Source organism: Pollicipes pollicipes, unplaced genomic scaffold (assembly GCF_011947565.3).
Source record: "Pollicipes pollicipes isolate AB1234 unplaced genomic scaffold, Ppol_2.1 Scaffold_7262;HRSCAF=8765_pilon_pilon_pilon, whole genome shotgun sequence".
Lineage (NCBI taxonomy): Eukaryota > Metazoa > Arthropoda > Thecostraca > Pollicipedomorpha > Pollicipedidae > Pollicipes > Pollicipes pollicipes.
Window position 1 is genome coordinate 5,636,741 of NW_023597055.1, and position 5,214 is coordinate 5,641,954.

The following is a 5,214-nucleotide window of genomic DNA, read 5'->3' on the forward strand; positions in this document are numbered from 1 at the left end:
CTGATGGAGGCTGGCTGGGACGTGAACGCGGACTCTCTGCGCTGGATGTTCGAACGCTTCCGGGAGCTGGCCGGTCAGACGCCGGCGCCGCCCGACTCGCTGCGGCTGGAGGCCGTGTGCGCACGCTGGCCTGAGCTGCGCGGCGAGGTGCGACCCGACGCCGGGTCGCCCACCGAGCAGTTCCGCGCCGCGTTCGCCGCCACCCTCGACCAGGTGTGCGACGAGTTCGAGCTGAAGCGCGGCGAGCTGGTGCTGCACGACGCCGGCTCGGCCGAGCGGCGCCGCACGCGCGAGGTGCTGCCGCTGCCGGTGGCCAACGAGCCGCCCCAGGGCCACGTCTGGGACAACCGCAACGGCTCCTGGATCCTGGAGAAGGACGGCAAGCAGCAGGCGTTCTTCGAGGTGGAGACGATCGTGGCGCGCCGCCAGAGCGCCACCACCGGCCAGGCCGAGTACCTGATCCGCTGGAAGGGCTACACCGAGTGAGTGGCCGCGCGCCCGCTCCGCGGCGCCGGCCGGCCCCTCGGCTCGTGTGCACGCTGACCGCGGAGGCTGCGTCAGTCTCCGCGCGCCCTTGCCACGGGGAGCCGCGTGTGGCCCAGCGGCCGCGTGATCGTGCGGGCTTCTCCTGAGGACGGGGCACTACCGGGATCAGCTGGACGACTGGGGGCAGGGAAGGTTTAGCGTGCGGGGATGTGTGTTCCTGCATACGCCGCTACATACGCCGCTACATACGCCTGCATACGCCGCTGCATACGCCGCTACATAGTGACCGTTTCCACTGATGTGAAGCCCACGTGGTGTGTTGCATGTCTGGATGCTTGCATCAGGATTGGTCTTGTTCAGTGTTGACAGCTGTCGTGCGTTGACTGTAAGGCCGATGGTACGTTACGTAACCACCTGCCTGTGGTACCTCCATTTACTCGTACCTCCCTTCCCCCCCCCCCCCTTCCCCCTCTTGCTGGATCCCTGTTTTGCGCCAGTTTGGCTTGACTGCCGTCTTGCCATGACACTGTAGTAGGATCATCGCGGATGATATTGGTGCCCAGTCATTGTCATGCAAAGTGCATGTGTCAGTCAACGTGTCATATTGTCAGTGTCAGTCAACGTGTCAGAGTGTCAGTGCCAGTCAGTGTCAGGGGGCAGCATGCCGTCACCGTTCCGGTGAGACCCGGGGACCCGGAGACCTCTGATACATCCCGTCCCCCTTGCCCCGCTCGCGTGACCCCGGCGTCCGCCCCTCCCTGGTGATGTCGCTGAGGAGCGACATCACGTCCGTGGGGTGCTCCGCGTGTGACGTCACACCCCTCCCGGCAGCTCGTGGAACACGTGGGAGCCGGAGGCCAACCTGGAATGCACGGCCACGCTGGCGGCGTTCTCGCAGCACTGGGACACGCTGTCGGAGAGTGAGCGGCGCCGCATCATCGGTACGGCGCCGGCACGTGTGGCACCCTCAGGTGGAGCGGCACCCTCAGGTGGCACCCTCAGGTGGAGCGGCACCCTCAGGTGGCACCCTCAGGGGGGGGGGAGGGGGCTGGCGGCGAGGGGCGCCGAAAGCGAGGTCCGTGCTGTGACCTCCGGGGAGGGAGTCTGCCGTTGTCGCCGTCGCTGCCGATTGGCGCTGCTGTCGCCCGCGTGACCGGTGTGGCTTTACTGTCCCGTGTCGCCGTGCGTGTCGCGCGTGTCTGGCGCGGCTGTCCCGTGACGGCCGCCTCTCTCTCTCTCCCGGCAGCGGACATGAGTCCGGTGTCTGCGGGGCCGCCTGCGCCGCCGCCGGTGCCCCCGTCGCCGGCGGAGCCGCCCCCGCCGCCGGTGGAGCCGCCCCCGCCGCCGGTGGAGCCGACCGGCCGCCGGCGCCGGCGCCGCCGCTTCTGGCAGTGGAAGACGCGCCGGAGGTGAGTGGCGCCGCCTGAGGCCGGCGCTCTGCCGTCAGGCCAGCCGAGCTCGCGCCAGCTGACGGCGGACGGACTGAGGGGTGGACCGACGCGGCATCGGTCGTGGGTGTGCTTTTCGAACCGGCTCGCTCGCTGTTGGCCTGGCGTGCAGCTCCCCCGCCTCCGTGCGTTGTGTGCTTCCGTATTCCCGTGCCTTACGTTGTCCTCGGCAGCGTGCGGCGCCATATTCTGAACCAGATCCTTCATTTCAGTAACCAGCGCACTCTGACTCAATGGTGAAGGAGCGAGGGTCGCCGGCGTCGGCCCTCGACTGAGACGGCGCCCGCTGCGGCGGCTGGGGCGGCTGCGACGGACTCGCCGGCCGGCGGCGCCTCCCCCAGCCGCCGAGACGCCTCGCATCTCACTGCGCGTCAAAGCCGAGTTCGCTTTCATGAAGGAGACGGCCGGCGTCAGCAAGGCGTCGGAGCCGGAGTCGGAGCCGGAGCCGACGGCCGGCGACGGCAAGGAGCGGAGGTCGGCGCGGTAAGAGGGCAAGAGGTCGACGGAGAGTCACACAGGATCAGAGGTTACAAAGTCGCGCCGGATCAGAGCTACACTGAAAGAGTTACACTGTCATCGGCCATAGAGTCATAACACGGGCACAGAGTAACATAATTGCACCGGGACAGAATAACTGAGTCATGTCGGCAGTCATAAGGCTGACACAGAGTGACAGGGTCACACCGACACACAGCCGTACTGCTGGCACAGAGCTACAGTGACGCTGGCACAGTGGCCAGCTGTGTCGACATGAGACGTTCAGTAAATAACGGGTGCCGGAGACGCGCTCCGACGTCGGGCGCAAACCTGCGCATTTTGTGGCCGTTGGTGGAACAGATAGTGCGTTGGAGAAGTCGTAAATCGTCACGCTTAGCTCGGCTGCTTCTGACAGCATTAACGGCCCGCTGTACTAAAATTTGGAAAACGGCGACTCCGCCCGGTCTCTGGCTGCTGTGACTTCGTCGCCGCCAGTGTCTTGGAGATGCCAGTAAATTGTCACGCTTGGCTCGGTTACTTCTGCCAGCATTAACCTCCGCTGTACTTAAAGTGTGGAAAGCGGCGAATCTGCCGGTCCGACCTCTGCGACCCTCGTCGCCAGCGTCCTCCGGTGCCCCGTGCGTCAGCGCGCCTCGAACGGGCGACGGCCTGACGCGGCCGGGCTGCTATGTTGCAGGTCCACCAAGGCGAAGGCCAACGCCCTTTTCAAGGAGTGGCTGCTGTCGCCGAAACAGATCACGATGAAGGCGATGAAGGAGTCGCTGGAGCAGGCCGACGACGGCGCAGGTGCGTGAGCGCTCGCCCTGACCGCGCGAGCGTGACCGGTAGCCGCCGCCGCCGTCGGCGCGCTGCCGGGCCGCGATCAACGGCGGGGCGGGCCAGTCACCGCATGGCGGGCGGCGGGGCTGCAGCTGCTGCGATAGGCGCGCCAATCCGGGACTGTGCTCGCCATCACGGACGTGCTATTGAGCAGCTTTACAGTTGCGGGGTTGTCGGCTTCGTACAAGAGTGTGAAGTGAGATTTCTGTCGTGGTGTGCGCGTCGTCACCGACCGTGTCCTGTGTGTCGCAGGGCTGACGCTCGGGAGCTGATGCCGGCGGCCGCCCGGGCGCCGGCCGCGGCCCGCGGGCGCGACCCCGGCGGCGGCGGCGGCCGTGGCGGGCCGCGTCCGCCGCCGGCCCCAACCTCAGCCTGGCGCGCGTGCTTGCCCTACGGCGGCCAGCGCCGGCTGGACGAGTTGTGTTCGCGGGGCGGCCGGCGGCGCCGCGCTGGGCAAGGCTGGCGGCGCCACCGTTCCTGCTGCAGCGGCGGGTTCCACGACTCCGCCCCTGTCCCGGCCCCGGCCCCGGCCCCGGCCCCGGCCACGGCCACGGCCACGGCCACGGCCACGACTCCGGTCCCGGCACCTGTCCCAGCCCTGGCCCCGGCTCCTGCCTCGCCCGCGGCCTCGTCCCCAGCTCCGGCTTCGGCCTCCGCCACGGCCCCGGCTCCTGCCGCCCCCGGCCTCGTCCCCAGCCCCGGCTCCGGCCTCTGCCACGGCCCTGGCTCCGGCCTCGCCCCCGGCCTCATTCCCAGCCCCGGCAGTAGTACTGACCCCGGCTCCTGCCCCGGACCGCGCCCCTTCCCCTGCTTCATCCTTAGCGTCAGCCCCTTCGCCTGTCGCAACTCCAGCATCAGGCCCAGCTCCAGCCGTGGCGCCGTCCCTACCGCCAGCTGCGCCGGAGGAGGAGCCGACCAGCGTCGCCAGGATGCGGGAGGAGCAACTACCGGAGGCTGGACCGGAGCGGCCGTCGACGCCGAAGCTTCGGCCGGCGGTGGCACGCGTCGGTCGCCCTCGCGCGGCAGCCGAGACCCCCCGGACCCTGCGACGCGTTTCGCCCGCCGAGGCGACGGCGGCCGACGCGCCGCCGAGCGGGGCAGTCAAGACGCGCGCCTCCACCCGCGACGCGCGGCTGGACGAGCGGTGTACGGATGGGGACGAGCCGGAGCGGCGACGCACGAGCAGCGACGAGCCGGAGCTGCGGCGGATCGCAAGCGAGACGGAGCGACTCCGGAAGCTGGACGAGGAGCTGAGACTGCTGGACGAGGAGGAGGAGGATGAGGCACGCAGGAGGGTCTGCGGGAGGACTCTGAGACCGATCCAGCGCCGGCGCCGGCCGAGCAGGCTCCAGCGTCTCCGGCGATCTCGGAGCGGTTCACGAAGCTCGCCAAGGCGCCGCCGGAGCCGGAGCCGGAGCCGGTCCCGGATCCGAAGCCAGCGCCGACGCCGCTACCGGCGCAACAGGCGCAGCCAACGTCGCCCAGGAAGAGGGGTCGGCCGCCCAAGCACGCCAAGACGGCGGGGTCGCCGGCGGCCGCGCCGCCCGCCCGCACCGGGCGGGGCCGGCCGGCGACTGTCGACCGGCCCAGAAGCGGCGCCGCTCGCGCGAGCTGGCCGCTGCCGTCGACTCCGGAGTCGGCAAGCGACAGCGCAAGGTTCCCAAGCGCTTCCTCGACGAGGACACTCTGTACTTCCCGGACACGGGGCCGGCGGCGCCGCGCACGCCGCAGCCGCCGCCGGTCCACGGCAGCGTGGCCGCCGCGCATTGGTGGGGAGACGTGTTGGACGGCGAGGTGGAGGCGGAGGGCACGCCCGAGCCGAGGCCAGGGCCGTCAGCGCCGTCCTCCTCCGGGAGGAAGAGGAGCGGCGGCGAGGGCGAAAGGGAGCAGGACGCGCCACGGCCCATTACTTTCCAGACGCCGAATAAAAGGAAGCCAATGGTGTTTGTCTCGCCCATCCGCA